This window comes from Coenobita brevimanus, chromosome 98 (genome assembly GCF_032717465.1).
Source record: "Coenobita brevimanus isolate Jiangsu-jjx chromosome 98, ASM3271746v2, whole genome shotgun sequence".
NCBI lineage: Eukaryota > Metazoa > Arthropoda > Malacostraca > Decapoda > Coenobitidae > Coenobita > Coenobita brevimanus.
Genome location: NC_137051.1, coordinates 38,253,456 through 38,272,065, shown reverse-complemented (window position 1 = coordinate 38,272,065; position 18,610 = coordinate 38,253,456). Strand labels below are relative to the sequence as shown.

Here is an 18,610-nt window from a genome sequence, read left to right as displayed (position 1 = left end):
GATTAAACCAAGGCTTTCTTGCGTTAGTCAAAGGATATGAGAAAGGAATGTATGCTTCCATGCCCGAGAGAATAACCTCCGTAATAGCACACTCAGATGGCTCACGGCCATGGAAGCAATAATCATTCCAGGGAAAATCAAAAGAAGTACTGCCTGAGGGCCTCCCCAGTCCGCAGCTCCAAAATGCCAGAGACGACGTTTCCCTGGAGGGTCCATGAGCCGTACTGGAGCGATAGGACAGGTTAAGGTAATAAGGTTGTGATCGGAGGAGCCCAACGGAGAGAAAAGATTAACAGAGTAAGCTGAAGGATTAGTTGTGAGGAAGAGGTCAAGTATGTTGGAGCTCTCTCCAAGGCAGTCAGGGATACAGGTAGGGTGCTGTACAAGCTGCTCTAGGTCATTAAGGATAGAAAAGATGTAGGCTTGTTCACCAGGTGGATCCGTGAAAGGAGAGGAGAGCCAAAGGTGGTGGTGAACATTGAAATCTCCAAGAATGGAGATTTCAGAGAAAGGAGAAATGGACAGAATGTGTTCCATCGTAGAAGTAAGATAGTCGAAGAATTTTTGATAGTCAGTAGAATTAGGGGATAAGTAAACAGCACAGATATATTTAGTCAGAGAATGACAGGAAAGCCGAAGCCAGAGAGTGGAGAATTCAGAAGAATCAAGTTCAGGATTAAGGCGTCTGGCAATAGATAGATAGATTTTATTCAGGTGGTAGTGAAGCATAGGAGTTAGAGCTACGATGTATGACCAATGCCGCTTCCACGATATTCTTGGTGTCAGTGTGGAGTTTCGCGTTTGCATGTAACCCAGTTACTCTTCACTTTAGTTCCCCCCTCCACCCCCCACCCCGTCCCTTTCCACACGTCTCCCCGCCTCACGTCATGACCCATTTCCTCCCCCTCTCCCACTTCACTTCCCTTTACTGTCCTCCCCCCCTCTACTCACACTTCTTCCCCATCCCCTTCCCTTCACATCTCTTTCCCCTCTCCCTCTCCTCACACTTTCCTCTCCCCCTCCCCTCACACACCCCCTCCCCTCAGAACCTCCCCCTTTCATTCCATTTCTTCCCTTACACCTCCTCCTCCTCCCCCTCCCCTCACACATCCTGCCTTCTCATTCCCTTCACACCTCCTCCCTCTCTCCATCCCTTCCCTTCCCTCCCCTTCCCTTCCCTTCCCATTCCCCTTCATTTCCCTGCCCTGCCCTGCCTTCCCCTCCTCTTTCCATTCCTTCCCTCCCCTCCCCTCACACCACCTTCCCCTCTCCTTACCCTCTCTACTCTCCCTCTTATTCACCCAGCCTTGCCGTTAGGGACCTGGCTGTAAATTAGACTGTTGTGTGTCGTATTGTTGGGGAAGATTAGTCCTTAGCATTAACTGTGTACACCTTAATGACCTTCGTGTTGCCGATAAGCATAAATCTAAATCTACATGTTCCTCTTCATCATCATCATCATCATCATCTTCTTCTTCTTCTTCTTCTTCTCTTTTCTTCCCTGTCTTTTTGCTTCCGCACTCCCGGATCTAAATGAGCGATGTGTGTGTGTGTGTGTGTGTGTGTGTGTGTGTGTGTGTGTGTCTGTGATTAACCAAATATGTTTTAATCCGATTATAACCAAAGTCGATGGAAGGGTTGTAGGTCATCCAAGGAGTAGAGAACAACAGGTCAAAGGTCAAGGTTACAGGGCAAGGTCAACTTAAGAGGGTTTTTTATCCGATTTAAACCAAACTTGGTGGAAAGGTCAAGGGTTAGGCAAGGATGAAATATTTTGAGTTTGAGAGTGATATGTCGAAGGTCAAGGTCACAGGGCTAAGTTAAATATTTGGCCCCCAGTGCAGTTGGTGGGCGCGGGTGTTGCACTTTCTAGGGGCTTCTTCTTCGTGTTTTTTTTTTATTTCATTCTATTTTTTTTTTTTCGCATTTTTTTTGTCTATCTTTTTTTGTGTTTCTTATAATTTTCTTCTGTCTTACTTATTTTGCATGTGTTTCTCTTTCTTTTTTCTTTTCCTTGCCATCTTTCTTTCTTCTTTCTTTATATTTTCCTTTATCTTATTCTTTTTTCTTTTCCTTTCTGTCTCTCTGTTTACTTTTTCCTTAATATTTTCCTTCGTCTTTTTCATTCTCTCTCTCTCTCTCTCTCTCTCTCTCTCTCTCTCTCTCTTTTCTTGTCTTCCCCTTCTCCATCCGTCATTAGCCCTAAAGCCTCTCAGGATAGACTTATTCCTCCGTTTCATCCTCTCTTTCTTCTCCTCGTCCTCCCTCTCCTTCTCCCTTTCCTCTTGCATCCTCACATCCTCTCCCTTCATCTCCTCACTTACTTCCTTGCCTTTAAATTTCCTCTCCTTCCCCTCCTGGTTTTTCCTCCTCTTCTTTCTTCCCTCTCCCTTTTCGTACCTTTTCCTCCCCTCCCCCTTCCTCCCTTCCAGTACCTCCCCACCCCCTCCCCTCCTCCAGTTTCTCCCCTCCACCTCTCCTCCTCCTCATTCTTCTTCCTTGATTCTCTTCCTTCTGTCCTCTTCCTCTTCCTCTTCTTCCCCATTTTCTCCTCCTTACCTTTTCCTTTCCTTCCTTCCCCCTACCACGCTTCTTCCTCCCCTCCTTGTCTCTCCCTTGTTCTCCTCCTCTCCTCTCTTTCATCCCCCGTCTTCTTCTTTCCTCTCTCCTTCTCTTCCTCCCTCCTGCTCCCGTCTCTCCCTTTCCTCATTTCTTCCTCTTCCTTCCTTCTATATATTGCTTTCCTTCACATCTTCCTCCTCTTGCAGTTTATCGTCTTCTGTTTCCTCCTCCTCCTCCCCCTCTATCTCCTCCTCCTCCTCCTCCTCCTCTTCTGTCTCCCCTGCACGCCTCCTTTCACCTCTTCTTTCTCTATTCCTCTTCCTCCGTCCGCATCTTCAACTTTCTCTCTCTCTCTCTCTCTCTCTCTCTCTCTCTCTCTTCCTCCTCTCTCCCTCTTCCTCCTCTCTCCCTTTTCCTCCTCTCTTCCTCTTCCTCCTCTCTCCCTCTTCCTCCTCTCTCCCTTTTCCTCCTCTCTTCCTCTTCCTCCTCTCTCCCTCTTCCTCCTCTCTCCCTTTTCCTCCTCTCTTCCTCTTCCTCCTCTCTCCCTCTTCCTCCTCTCTTCCTCTTCCTCTTCTCTTCCTCCTCCTCCTCTCTCCCTCTTCCTCTCCAGCTTGCCTTGTTCGTCATTCACTTCATTCTTCACTCTCTCTCTTTCTCATCACTGTTCATTCTCTGTCACTTCCTCTCTCCCATCCTTCCTCTTCACCCTCCTCTTCCTCGTCCTTCTCCACTCTTCTCCTTCCCTTCCTTCCTCTTCATTCTTCTTTTTTCCCTCTTTACTCTCCTCTTTTTTCATCCTCTCCACTCTTCTTTCCTTCCTCTCCACTCTTCTTTCCTTCCTCTCCACTCTTCCTTCCTTCCTCTCCACTCTTCCTTCCTTCCTCTCCACTCTTCCTTCCTTCCTCTCCACTCTTCCTTCCTTCCTCTTCACTCTTCTCTCCTTCCTCTCCACTCTTCCTTCCTTCCTCTCCACTCTTCTCTCCTTCCTCTCCACTCTTCCTTCCTTCCTCTCCACTCCTCTCTCCTTCCTCTCCACTCTTCTCATTTTCCTTCCCCTCCACACTTCTCTCCTTTCCTTCCTCCTTTTCACTCTTTCTCCTTCCTCTCCACTCCTCTCTCCTTCCTCTCCACTCTTCCTTCCTTCCTTCTCCTCTCTTCCTTCCTCCCTTCCCCCTTCCCCTCCCAGTTCCTCCAGCCTTTCCTCACCTCCCTCAGCCTCCTCATCTCTAATGTCGGCTGCTCCTTCATCTTTCCTTTTTTCATTTCCATTTTCCTCTGTTTTCTCTCTCAAATACAACACCGTCCTCTCTCTCTCTCTCTCTCTCTCTCTCTCTCTCTCTCTCTCTCTCTCTCTCTCTCTCTCTCTCTCTCCTTCTCTCTCGTTGTATATTCCATTTGCTCTTGACTGGAGACAGCTTGGGTATTGAATTATTGGTGTGTGTGTGTGTGTGTGTGTGTGTGTCTCTCTCTCTCTCTCTCTCTCTCTCTCTCTCTCTCTCTCTCTCTCTCTCTCTCTCAACAGAGGAGAAATACAAGGCCCCTAAGCAAATTCCCAGAGCACTTCATAAAACGTCCCTTCCATAATGTCTTTAGGTAGAGAGTATTTGCTTTGTACCCACCTTGTCACACACACACACACACACACACACACACACACACACACACACACACACACACACACACACACACACACACAGACACACACACAGACACACACACAGACACACACACACACACACACACACACACACACACACACACACACACACACACACACACACACACACACACACACACACAAAATATATTCACAACAATTCACCCCTCTCTCTCCAGCTTTTACCTGTTTCCTGACTGATAAAATATACATACAACTTTCTTCGTTTGGCTAAAATACCACTAGTCAATTTTGGTAACGAAAAATAATTATCTTTCTGTAATGTCCTCTTCCTGAATGTATATTGTTCATCGCTTAATAATCTGCTGGTAGTTTCGTTCACTTTATCAATCACAATTTGGCTATGCACTTCTTAATCGATGTTCTTGTATTTTTCCTGTTATCAGAAGAATTTAATATGTTTAGGATAAAGTTTTCGAGCTGGAGGGGGTACTGTAGCTTCCACTGACCCCATCATTATCAAAAGCCTTCCCTAAGATGAATAATATTGTGTGTAGGAAGCAAGAATAACGCCAGTAAAACACATCACCCCACATAACGAGGTACTGAGGCTGGTCATGTGGGTAGCATTCGTACATCAGCACGCATACCTCTTCCACATAGTATCCTTTCCACCATCGCTCCTGTATCAATATTTCATCTTCTATTTCTTCGTCCCCCAGCGCCTTCCCCAGCGTCTTCATTTTCCCGGCTACGTGTCTTCCCAATATACTCTTACCTCCCTGTCTTCTTGCCATAAATACCAAGCAAGAATGCGTAATGAAATGGCGGGGGACAGGGTGACATGGAGGCGATTTGTTTGTGGCCACCCCTTACAGGATTAAGGTGTCTGGCAATAGATAGATAAAGACGAATACTTAAACACAGCCTTTCTCCCTCCGTTGGCGTTCAGCAGTCTGTCAAAATACCTTCATTGTCTTATATACGCTTCTTCATTCTCCACCACCGCCCTGTTTAATAAGACATGATTGAGAGAGAGAGAGAGAGAGAGAGAGAGAGAGAGAGAGAGCGCAAACTACTGTCTTTTTTGTGACACTTTTAAAACATACATATTTTTAGTAATGTATTTAAAATCGAAAAAAAACTTGTTTCGGAAGTCTCTCTGTCTTACCTAAATGTTTGTGTTCCTTGAGGTAGGCCTTTGCGTCTCACAGAACCTTGTGTTTTAAGCAAATCATATTTTTACTGTGCATAAAGCCATTCTTGTATGTTTTTTTTCCTCCGTACATTCGACTGTTTCACGCTATCGTGCCATTTTCGCTCTTTAAAATATATCAACGGTTTTCTACCCTTTTCCAAATTGATCATACTCTATATTGCAGTCCATCTTCCCCTTCCCTCTTTTTTACTGCATACCCATTTCTTCTAAATCATGTGTTTTTTTCCATCTTTTCTCTCTAACTCTTGATCGTCTTTGATTTTTAGCCAGTCATTTTGCGGTATATTTCTGTACATATAATGGACCTTTCACTTCATTAATCCATCTTGCTGTATCTTTTAGTTCCATCTGCCTACTGACTCCACACACCTTGCCCCTCACACCTGCAGCTCGTTCAGGTAAATTCGGCGGATATTCTCTTCCTTTCGCAGCCTATTTCACATAGCTCGTTAACAAAATAATACTACAGACTTACCTAATCTCTATAGAACTTCTTCGTGACTAGGATATTATTCTAGTGTTTATCTTTTCTTACAGTTGGACATTCAAGGTGGAGAGATGGCAATTTTAGGCCAAGTTAAAGTGGAGAGAGTGTAGTGTAAAAATAATAGTTACAGATCAGTACTTACTCACTGATTCGCTTACCTGATATTTGGTAGGGATTCAAAGTTCACGTGAAAATGGTATTGGGATTGAGATTATGGTGAGCAGATTTGTGTTGTTGTTGGTGGTGGTGGTGGTGTGGTGTTATTATTGTGGATGTTGTTGTTGTTGTTGGTTGTGGTGGTGGTGTGGTGTTATTATTGTGGATGTTGTTGTTGTTGTTGGTTGTGGTGGTGGTGTGGTGTTATTATTGTGGATGTTGTTGTTGTTGTTGTTGTTGTTTTTGGTGGTGGTGGTGGTGGTGGTACAGGTAATGACATTCGGCTAAACAAGGTAATAGGGTTTGTTAATAGAGTTTGTTCTGTTAGCGTAGTTAGTGTGATGTGGAGAGAGTGGACGCTACTTCTCCCGCACTCTCTCTCTCTTGCCCTTCTCCTTTTGTCTCTTCTTTACAGGGAGTTCACATTCTCTCTCTCTCTCTCTCTCTCTCTCTCTCTCATATCGTTTAAATCTTCCTCCTCCTCCCCCCTTCAACTGAGCCTCTTCCTGTTTACCTGATCTCTCTCCCTCTCTTCCTTTGCTCCCTTTGCCTCCCTCCCTTCCTCCCTCCCTTTTATCTCCACTGCCTCTTCCTTTTACCCCTTCCTTCCGTCCTCCGCTTTTTCACTTTCCCTTCCTCGTCTCACCTGCTGCCCTTCTCTCACCTGCTTTTTCCTCCCTCCACCTGCTTTTTCCTCCCTCCACCTGCCTTTTCCCTCCCTCCACCTGCTTCTTCCATCCCTCCACCTGCTTCTTCCCTCCCTCCACCTGCCTTTTTCCTTCCTCCACCTACTTCTTCCCTCCCTCCATCTGCCTTTTCTCTCCCTCCACCTGCTTTTTCCACTCTCCACCTGCACCCTTCCCTCCCCTTCAATCATTCTTCCCTCCCCTCCAATCACCCTCCCTTCCAATCACCCTTTCCTCCCCTCCAATCACCCATTCCTCCCCTCCAATCACCCATTCCTCCCCTCCAATCACCCATTCCTCCCCTCCAGTCACCCATTCCTCCCCTCCAATCACCCTCCCCTCCAGTCACCCCTCCCTCCAATCACCCTTCCCTCCAGTCACCCTTCCTCTCTTCCAGTCACACTTCCTTCCAATCACCCTTCCTCTCTTCCAATCACCCTTCCCTCCAATCACCCATTCCTCTCCATCCCCATCCATGGATATTTACTAATGGAAATCCAATATCCACAGTGTTAATAAATAAAGAACGTTTAATGCTGACGGTAAAATAATGGATGATAATTGTATATAGTCTGCTGTTGCGTTGTTTAAAATGGGACTGAGTTGTTTTTATAAGAAATAGACTCAGAAGATGCGTAATTTTGCTTTCATCTTAAAATTATAAATAGTTGAAATGGACATACGCATCTTAGTCGAAAAGAAACTCGTGCGTAAGTTTGCGTTTTTCAGAATTATAGGTGTGAGCAACGCAGACTGACGCATCGCAGGGGAAAAAAACAAACAAACTCGCGCGTAAGTTTGCGTTTTTCAGAATTATAAGTATCAGTAGCAACGCAAAATTACGCCTGTTAGTCTAAGAAACATGCTTAAGTTCGCCTTGCACTTACAGAATTGTGTATGTTAGTACCAGATCAAGCTTACGCATCTTAGTCATGAAAAGAGCATGCGTAAGTGTGCGTTGGCTATCAGAATTATAGGTATATAGTAGTAACGCAAACTTACGCATCTTAGAGTAAAAATAGTAATAATAATAATAATGATAATAATTATAATAATAAAAGTTCTTTCTAGCTATATCCTTACAAAGACAATAATTTTCCCACCTGCGATTTTTGGGAGGAGGGTGTGAGCTAGGGGGAGGGCAGTGAAATTGCGGGGGACAGGGCAACATGGAGGCGATTTGTTTGTGGCCACCCCTTACGGGATTGAGGCTTTTGACAATAGATAGACAGACAGATTTAAGGAAGTTGAAGACACGAACACTGGTAATTTTCACAGTATCAGATTGCTTTTAAAACATAAATATAATGTGAAGATAACACTGACCTAATACCAAGTGCTGAGCGTTTATAGGCTTGGAATGGAAGCAGATGGGGTGGGTGGGAATGAGTGGACGAAATGGGATGGTTGGTGATCAGCGAAGTATAGATAATTTGGTGTCATACGTATTAAAGTGAAATGGCGGGGGACACGGTGGCATGGAGGCGATTTGTTTGTGGCCGCCCCTTACGGGATTAAGGCTTCTGGCAATAGATAGATAGATAGACGTATTAAAACATGCTTAAAATATCAGCCGTGACGATTTATTGGATAAGATATTCAGTTATTTTAGGACTGGATTAGGTGGAATGACGTGTGAGTGGGATGGGCTGGGATGTTGGGTGGGTGCGGGCCATGGCGGGGTAATGTGGGTGCTTTCAGTCGACTGGTAGGTAAGGCAGCAATTTTTATCATATTCACAACAGAGTAGAAAAGGGTGGGGTGGGTGGATGAGAGTGGGCGGGATGGGCTGGGATGGGAGTGGTGGGATATGCAAGGTGGGGTATGGACTGTGAAGATGGGTGGTGTTCATAAGCTGGTATGACTGGAGGAGCAGAGACCTGCGTGGGATGGATGGGATGAACAAAGATGATGGTACATGTTGAGGCTGGGCAGGATGTGTACCCTGTTTGATGTGTTTGAGAGGATATCAGTCTGAACCATATTCGAAATGGCAACTGTTGGTGTTAGGAACGTTTGTCAGAGATCTGAGTATTGTTACCCACCTACCTACCTACCTACCTACCTACATACATACATACATGCATACATACATACACACATACATACATACGTACAAACTCAACATCAACATGGCAAGCAAGGCAACAGATGATTAGTTAACTTGACTGACTGAAAGTACTGTAAGGGTGGATGAGAGGAGATAGTGAAACACGGGTTGAGAAGTGCGTAGAATCGTAGTCCTGCGGGGTGCACCAACAGGGACGCACAAGAGTAACCAACACACCTCAAAAGAGTTATTCTGGTCCAGACTAGAATTTATTTTTAATGCTGAGAAAAATGGCCACAGGTTGGAAGTCTACACACTGTTATTTCCAGGAACAAAGTAAACAAAAGAGAGGGAAATGCAAGACCTGTTCATTTTTAGAGTGTCAACTGTTTGATCTCCAATGACTGCGTTTCGTTAAAGTTTTTCGGGATTCGAAATTTTGTTACATACACGCATACATAAATACAGACCATCCCAACGTCCGTAGTATTTTTGGTAGTGGATATTATATTTTCTGTTAATCTTATAACAATTTCTTTTCAGTTTTTTCTATACTGCATTTTGCTTCATCTCACTTCTTCCTACCGTTGTCCGCATGAGAGATTGGTGGCTGGGGAGTCTGCTTATTTGTTGTCTCAGTATATTTTAACTCATGGAATTGATGTTATAGAAATGGCTTAATAAGAAACTCGAAAGAACCAGCAGAAGTGTTGCTTTTGGCTTTCCTTTGTACTCCCGTGTACTCTTTCCTATGCCTCCCCCAGTCACCTCCCCATCCCTCCTCTTCTTTATTTCTTGCCACTCCAAACTTTCCTTTATTACACACCCTTCCTGCCTTCCCTCTTCCTCTCCCTCTCACCTCTCAGTCCCTCTTATCATTGTTTCCACTCCGAACTTTCCCTTTTTACACATTCTTCCTACCTCCTTCCTCCCTCCCTCCCTCCTATCAGCTTTCCTCACTGCCCTTCCTTCCATCCTTCCTCCTTCCCTCCCTCCGTCCTTCCTCCTTCCCTTCCTTTCGTCCTTCCTCCTTCCCTTCCTTCCGTCCTTCCTCCTTCCCTCCCTCCGTCCTTCCACCTTCCCTCCCTCCTTCACTCAGCTTCTTACACACAAGCCAAGGTCACTGCCGGAGCCAGGAATATTAAGCCTTTTTCCCCAGGGCAGTAAGGCCGAGAGTGGCACAATATTGGAACCAGGGGCTGTATACGTCTTTATTTATATTTATATATTAATTTATACAGCAATTTAATTTTTACAGGCACACAGCTACCCAAACGCCTCTCATCCAAACGAAAATGAATATTATATGTAAAAATGGGAGTAAATATTGTGTCGTGCAATAATGAACTGCAATGAAGGCCTTGTTATTGTAGAAATTTTATTGGCTAAGATCTGTTATGAATACGATGGGAGGTGTGTGTGTGTGTGTGTGTGTGTGTGTGTGTGTGTGTGTGTGAGAGAGAGAGAGAGAGAGAGAGAGAGAGAGAGAGAGAGAGAGGGTGGGACGGGAGGAGCTTGGTGAAAATAATATACTGTAATCTGTGAGGTAGGTCTTAACGAGGTGATTGGCTGTTCCGTCCATATTCTGAGGGCTTTTAACGAGTTGGTGTGCAGGGGGGGGGAGGTTTAGTTAATATTCAATAATTCAGACAGTATTTCCATTTATTATCTTCGTAGTGCGGTAAATATTAGGATTATCAATATTTAATGTTTGGATTATTCTCGTAATATCCACACACACACACACACACACACACACACACACACACACACACACACACACATTTATCTCTCATGGTCATCCCAACTATATATCCAGACTAACATACGCTTTTATACATGTAAGTGTGAGCGTAGGAGCCTAGAGTGTTAATACTTGCCCTACTGACCCTTTAATGCTCGGGACAACTCTAACACTCTATTCCAGTGACGTGCAGACGATTTTAATGTCTCCACTTCAGCGACTTGGTCTGTATCTCCTCTTTGCATCCTCCAGACGATTTTATTCAGCATGGGAGGGGATTAACGCATCAGGGGGGATTAGTTACAGCCCTCATTAATCCCCCACTGCAAGAAATCCCCCTTAAGATGAATTAAATCGCCTAGAAATGGCAAGAGTTAACTAATACACAATGTCGCCTGATTAAAGGGCGGGGGACAGGGTGACATGGAGGCGATTTGTTTTTGGCCACCTCTTATGGGATTGAGGCGTCTGGCAATAGATAGATAGATAGATAGACTTAATTTCCACTCTCATCAATGAAAGGTTAATGTGTTTTGCATGTGTGGCTCCCTAAAGATGTATTGGGCTTGTGTTCCCTAAAAAGGTATTCATGGGCAAGGTAAATAATAATAATAATAATAGTAATAGTGCTTGAAAGGGTGCAACAGGGAAGAAAGGTTGCTGGTTCTTTGAAAGCAGTGATAAGAAACAGGGAAGTGAGCATGGAAGTGAAAAAAGTTACTACATGACAGTATTGTGATACCAACTCTAACGTACGGAAGTGAAGCTTGGACATTGTTGGAAGGACACAAGTCAAGAGTGAGAGCAGTGGAAATGAGCTATTTAAGAGGAGCCTGTGGAGTCACGTGGAGAGACAGGCTGACGAATGAGGATATAAAGGAGCGTTGTGGTGTTGATGTGGATGTGATAGAAAGCGTTATGAGGAACACACTGAGGTGGTTTGGCCATGTGGAGAGCATGGAGGGTGAAAGACTGACGAAGAGAGTGTATGTGAGTGAGGTGGATGGGGGAAGAGGGAGGGGGAGGCCGAGGATGAGATGGAGGGATGGGGTGGAGAGGTATATGAGAGAGGGGGGTGTGAGTTGGGAGCAGGGCAGTGAAATGGCGGGGGACAGGGCGACTTGGAGGCGATTTGTTTGTGGCCACCCCAAACGGGATTGAGGCGTCTGGCAATAGATTGATAGATAGAATAATAATAATAATAATAATAATAATTCCAGCGTTCTTGGAGTAATAATAAAATTCCAGAGAGAGGGGGAGTCTGCCAAAGAGCCGTGAGTGATGAGGGATCCTGGCTCGCACGATAGAAAGGGTCTGGAAGGTTGCGTGTGTGTGTGTGTGTGTGTGTGTGTGTGTGTGTGTGTGAGGGTAAGTGTGCTGAGCTTGAAGAGGTTGTTCATGGCGTATCTCTGAACAGTAAATATTTCACCAGATTGAGACTTACAAACACTAAAGACTGCCAGTTGGAGAGAGACACAGATCAGTGCAGGAAAACAGAGAGTGTAGGCCAAAGAAAAAGCCTAGGAGAAAGAGAATAGAAGAGAAGGATGGGAAAAAAACACCCGAAAAGTTTTAAAAGAATAGGAAAAGGGAACGAAGAAGGAACAGGATGGAAGGAGGATGAAGAGACGAAGGCCAGAGAAAAAAGGAAGATATCACTCATCATCTTCCTTTTTTTAAAACTTAAGGATTGTGTGTAAAAAGACATGTAAAGAAAAAGAAGTGAGAGTAAGTCAAGGAAAGACAGCAAAAGCAAAGCTGAGTGATGGAGACCTAATGCACTTAAGGTTTCAGAAACGAACTGGAGGTAAAAATACAAAGGAAAAAGAAAGAGAAACAGGAGAAAAAAGAATGAGAGGAGGAAGAGGAGGAGGAGGAGGAGGTGGGAAGCGAGAGGATAAGAAAGAGAGATGGAGAGTGGAAATTTTGGTGTCGGAGAGAAAGATAGAGGTAGGGGAAAGAAAAAGAAAATACATGGTAAACTTTTATAGCAAAGAATTCGAAATAAATTAACCTAGAAAAATAAAGGAGTAGACATCAGCACAAAAATTAGAAGGGAATGGAGAAAGGGAAATGGAAGAATTAGTATGTAGTACGAGAGAGTGAAGAAGAGGAGAAGGACAATGAAAACGAGGAATGAAAAGACGAAGTAGGAGAGAATGTATGTATAACTGATGAAAAGAAGGCGCAGGAAGAGAGGTTAAGTAGTAAATGATAATATGTTTGGGAAAAATAAAGAGGAAGACGATTGATGAAGGGAGTAAAGGAGAAAAATAAAGAGAGAGAAAGAAACAGTGTTGGAACATGTGAAGAGCATTGCGCGCTTGAGAGAGAGAGAGAGAGAGAGAGAGAGAGAGAGAGAGAGAGAGAGAGAGGAAAAAATAAGAATGAAGAATTATGAAGATGATGGAGAGGATTATGCGTCAGAAAAAGTAAGGTGGAGAGAGAGAGAGAGAGAGAGAGAGAGACAGACAGACAGACAGACAGACAGACAGAGACAGAGACAGACAGACAGACAGACAGACAGAGGAATGATGGAAAAGATGAGGAGGATAATAAGGTAAAGAGAAAAAGGAGAGAAGATGGTATGTTGTGTTTGATAACAGCGACAAAGGCTTAGATTGAGAAAGAGAGAGAGAGAGACAGCCAGCCAGCCAGACAGACAGACAGAGACAGACAGACAGCCACAGACACACACAAAAAAAAAAAACATGTAAAACTAAAAGGCTTCGGGTGACGGGGTAAGTGGACGAAAAAGAAAGAGAGATAGACTGAAAAACAAGAGGGATACGGGGTTACCATGTGGGTGCAGCTGACATGGAGAAATAAAAGAAAAGAAGAAGAGAAAATAGTTGGCAATAATGTAAAGGAAAGAGAGAGAGAGAGAGATCCCTTAGTTTTATTAGTTCATGATATGGTTCCTACAGGGAAGAAAGCTGAGTACTGCCTAAACAGACGAATCGTGCACAGCCAGTTAGTGTGAATTACGAAGTCTCTTGTTTGCGTTCGGTACAGTTTTACATGTCCGCACTATTTTGTTTTGGCTTGGCAATATATTTTCCTGGTGTATTTTGGTGTGGTATGAACGAATATGACCTTTTTTCTCGGTGCTTGTGATTGGTTCTCAAATCAATCCCCCTTCCTCAGTGTCTTGGGGGACTAGTGGGATTTCAGGGTTGCGGATTGGAAAAATGACAAAAACAAGAATTTGGGACAGTAATATAGTCAAAATCGGTCTGACCAGCCAAGGCATATTTGCAGGATTATTACTGACCGCATGAACCCCTTTGAATCTATGTCTGACACCGAATTTATCTTACGGTACAGGTTCCCCAAAGCCTGTAAACATACTCTTACACAGAGTATTCATGAACAAATGCCAGTCTTTAATAATAAAATAGATAAAATTGATAATATTAAAAGATTGTATTGTATGTGTCATTTTAAAAAGATTTTAAATTTTAAAAATAATCAGGGCAACCAACTGTTTGCCGCGCGTACCCACACGAAAGGGGACGCTCTCCCGCCTTCAAGATTACCACTTACGTTGAAGGTGTGAGCTTCCACTTCGAGCTGGGTGCGGGACGGATAACCCCTGCCCTCAGATTCAAGACTAAGAGGGTTTTGTTTACCAAGCCATAGAGATCTGTGTTCACCTGGAGCAGGAAGAACAAACGCACTTACCATCACTTCCCTGTCGTAACTCAGGCTTTGATTTGCGGGAAGGACAAGGAGGCTGTCGAATATTCCTTCATTTCCTGTTATAACTTCTAAAAAAGGCTTAGTGACGAGACGAAGGTTACAGCAGATTATAACTTTTTTCTGCAGGAAGATCAGGGAAAGGCGTGAAAAATCTTCCGATATTCTAGTCCCCCAAAAAAGTATATCTACGTTTATAATAGGGAATCGATCATATAGGTCAGAAAATCCCACCCAAGGGTTTTATTATGGAGAGACAATTTCATCTGTATGCTCGATTTAGCGCTTAGGTACCTGAGTCAGCGAGAGTGGGGACTATAATTATTTTACTCCAGCTTGGTCCAGATTTTCGTCCTTTTGCTGCTTGCTTCTCTTACCTCACTTGCAAAAAAAGACAATGCAACGCTTCTACATCTATTCCATAGCACGTCTTCGTTACTACCGTCCTATTCTACTGTTTATGTATTGTTACAACGCAGCATTCAAGATGGAATGATGGCAAGTTTAGGTCAAGTTAGAGGAAAAAAGAATATAGTTCGACAAGGAGAGTATTCTCACCCCTGTTTGTTTGTTAGTTTGTCTGTTAGCAGGATTACTCAAATACCAAAAGAGGGATTTGGACCATATTTGGTGGGTAGATAGCCCTTGTCCCAGGGAATAATCAGTTAAGTTTTGGTATCGATCCGGATCGTATTACAGATGCTGGATCCGGAAAACATTTTTTTGTGAGACCCTAATCGATGATAAGAAAACCTAACCCATTATGGGGAGTGGTTTGGAAATTACGATTCCCATGTCGGAGAAATGCGCTCCGCTGAATGCCCTTCTAGTTTTTAATAACACGAAGGAAACACAAGCAGTTATACATCATTTCGGTGCATTTCAAACCAAACACTGAAGTTTCTCCAAATCATTCAGTTATTTCCTCCTGTTCTGGATAGTACATTGTGAAGTATAAAGCAGGCTCTGAATAACTCTGTTTGTGTCTTGTTCACGTAGGTATGTGTTATGTGCTTCGAAAAAGTATTTTACGGTGTAGCTAAGATTTTTGCTTAACGGATGATTGGGCAGGTGTGGAGAGGAATGCCCTCTGCCCTGCACAGCACCACCTTGCATAACTATCAAGCTGTCACTTAGCTTGGCCGAGATTTTTTTCCTTTTGCAGGTTGTTTCACGTAACTCAGTTGAAAAAAAAAAAAAAAAACAGTGCCTGCGGCTCTTTATCCTTTCCATAGTTCTTCTTGTGATTAGCATCATGTTCTAATGCTAATTCATTGCTGTTACTGAGCATTCAAGTTTGAGAGATTCCAGTTTTACGCCAAGTTCAAATAAAAATTATATTAACCTAATGTCGTATTGCAGGTGTGTGCAATGAGATTACTACTGCCTCGCTACCACTTCAGCTAACAATACACCTGTCTCTTGTGTGGCAGGTGTGTGTGAGTGTCAGGAAAGGTGTGTAGACGAGTGATCTGGGTGAAATGAATTTTCTGAGCGCTGTAGACGTCTTCCTACCTTACCACTGCTCACCTGACAAAATACCTTCTTGTGTTGCAGGTGTGTGTGGAGCGGAAATGAGTGTCAGGACAGGTGTGGAGACGGGTGACCTGGCTAACCTGGGCGAGCTGAGTGACACACGTGCCCTGGTGCCGTGCCACAACACCACCTTACCTGGCGGACTCTTCCAGTGCACCCCTGGACTCTGCGTCGCCGCCTCCCACAGATGCAACGGCGTCCCGGACTGTCCTGACGGCGCTGACGAGGCCGTGGGAGAGTGTGGTGAGTGGGATGGGGTGAAGTGCTGTGACGAGTGGGATGGTGAGTGGGATGGGGTGAAGTGCTGTGACGAGTGGGATGGTGAGTGGGATGGGGTGAAGTGCTGTGACGAGTGGGATGGTGAGTGGGATGGGGTGAAGTGCTGTGACGAGTGGGATGGTGAGTGGGATGGGGTGAAGTGCTGTGACGAGTGGGATGGTGAGTGGGATGGGGTGAAGTGCTGTGACGAGTGGGATGGTGAGTGGGATGGTGAGTGGGATGGGGTGAAGTGCTGTGACGAGTGGGATGGTGAGTGGGATGGGGTGAAGTGCTGTGACGAGTGGGATGGGATGAGTGGGATGGTGAGTGGGATGGGGTGAAGTGCTGTGACGAGTGGGATGGGATGACTGGGATGGTGAGTGGGATGGGGTGAAGTGCTGTGACAAGTGGGATGGGATGAGTGGGATGGGGTGAAGTGCTGTGACAAGTGGGATGGTGAGTGGGATGGGGTGAAGTGCTGTGACGAGTGGGATGGTGAGTGGGATGGGGTGAAGTGCTGTGACAAGTGGGATGGTGAGTGGGATGGGGTGAAGTGCTGTGACGAGTGGGATGGGATGAGTGGGATGGGGTGAAGTGCTGTGACAAGTGGGATGGTGAGTGGGATGGGGTGAAGTGCTGTGACAAGTGGGATGGTGAGTGGGATGGGGTGAAGTGCTGTGACGAGTGGGATGGGATGAGTGGGATGGTGAGTGGGATGGGGTGAAGTGCTGTGACGAGTGATTAGTACGGTGTGGTGAGACCTAACACCTCTTCCTTAGCGATTTATTTCTCCCTAACATATCTTCCATGGCGATATATTTCTCCCTAACACCACTTCCTTAGCGATTTATTTCTCCCTAACACCTCTCTCTTAGCGATTTGTTTCTCCCTAACACCTCTTTCTTAGCGATTTATTTCTCCCTAACACCTTTTCCTTGGCGATTTATTTCTCCCTAACACCTCTTCCTTAGCGATTTATTTCTCCCTAACACCTCTTCCTTAGCGATTTATTTCTCCCTAACACCTCTTTCTTAGCGATTTATTTCTCCCTAACACCTCTTCCTTGGCGATTTATTTCTCCCTAACACCTCTTCCTTGGCGGCTTATTTATCCCTAACATCTCTTCCGTAGCGATTTATTTATCCCTAACACCTCTTCCTTGGCGATTTATTTCTCCTTAATACCTCTTCCTTGGCGATTGACTTCTCCCTGACACCTCTTCCATAGCGATTTATTTCTCCCTGACACCTCTTCCTTAGCGGTTTATTTCTCCCCAAACACCTCTTCCTTAGCGATTTATTTTTGAATATGGGTGATTAATATAATTTTCTGTTATTTTTTACGGAATACGGCGATATTGGCATGATTTATGTACGAGTAACGTTGAAGGGGACAGTACAGTGCAATAAACAAAATAAATCGCTTAGGAAAAGGTGTTAGGGAGCCTCCTCAACCAACGATAATTTAGTCACTGAAGTACAAAAGTGTGGTAAGCGTTGTGCGATGTATTTATTTATTTATTTATTTATTTATTTATTTTTACACCATGTTAAGTGATGCCTGTTTTGTGATGGAATATGCCTTTGTTTCCTCTTCTCCAACAATTTTTAGCACCGTAGTCATCCTTACTTCCTGTCATATACTTACTCCAGCATCCGCCAGCGTCTGTCCTCATCGCTACTCTCCCCGCACCTTCGTAATTCACTTAACTAACTTATTCTGTGTTAATTGACGTTATATATTTACCTGACGGACATTTTCCACCGATAGATACAATCCCTCGATACTCATGACTATCTGTCTATAGCCAGACGTCTCAATCCGGTAAGGGGTGGCCACAAACAAATCGCCTCCATGTCGCCCTGCCATTTCCCCGTCCTCCTCCCAGCTCACACCCTCCTTTCTCAAATGCCCCTCCACTCCATCCCTGCATCTCATCCTCGGTCTCCCTCTCCCTCTAGCACCAAGCGATTTTTACTCAACTCAAGGACGATTTTTGTTAGTGAAGGTGTTAATTAAGAATGTTTTAATCGTCCGTTTCGTAGTCTCCAAAGCTGAATAAAATCGTCTGGAGGTAGAAAGAATAAAAGACAGTTGCCTGTTGTTGTCTGGAGTGAAAGAAAGAGAAAGAGAGAGAGAGAGAGAGAGAGAGAGAGAGAAGAGAGAGAGAGAGAATTTGATAATAGCGTACTGGAGAGACATGAGAGAGAGTGAATTTGATAATACCTTAGTGGAGAGAGAGAGAGAGAGAGAGAGAGAGAGAGAGAGAGAGAGAGAGAGAGAGAGAGAGATCTAGTGATCTTCAGAGTAAAGGCTTTTATTACTAAAACTGTGGACGCCAAGGTGTGAACTTTCTCTTATTATTTTTATTATTATTATTATTATTTTACGATTATTTGTGTAGCCAGTGATAAAGGAAGGTGTCTGGCCTTTCCTGTACCGCTGCTAACTGCACTCTGTAAGGTGGGATGCAGGCTAATTATTCTACTAATTAGCCCACAGGTGTTCCATAATTGACCTCCAAAAATTAGGCTGCTTGATTGCACCTTCGATTACTCGGTTTTTCAATTACGAGGTGAGTGGATGGTGTAGGTG

General features: G+C 44.4%; 1 pseudogene; it reads left to right on the top strand.

Annotated features, from left to right (window-relative positions):
* The first annotated feature begins 15,795 nt into the window (after positions 1-15,795).
* Positions 15,796-18,610, top strand: part of LOC145414036 (G-protein coupled receptor GRL101-like) — a 160,270-nt pseudogene continuing 157,455 nt past the window's right edge.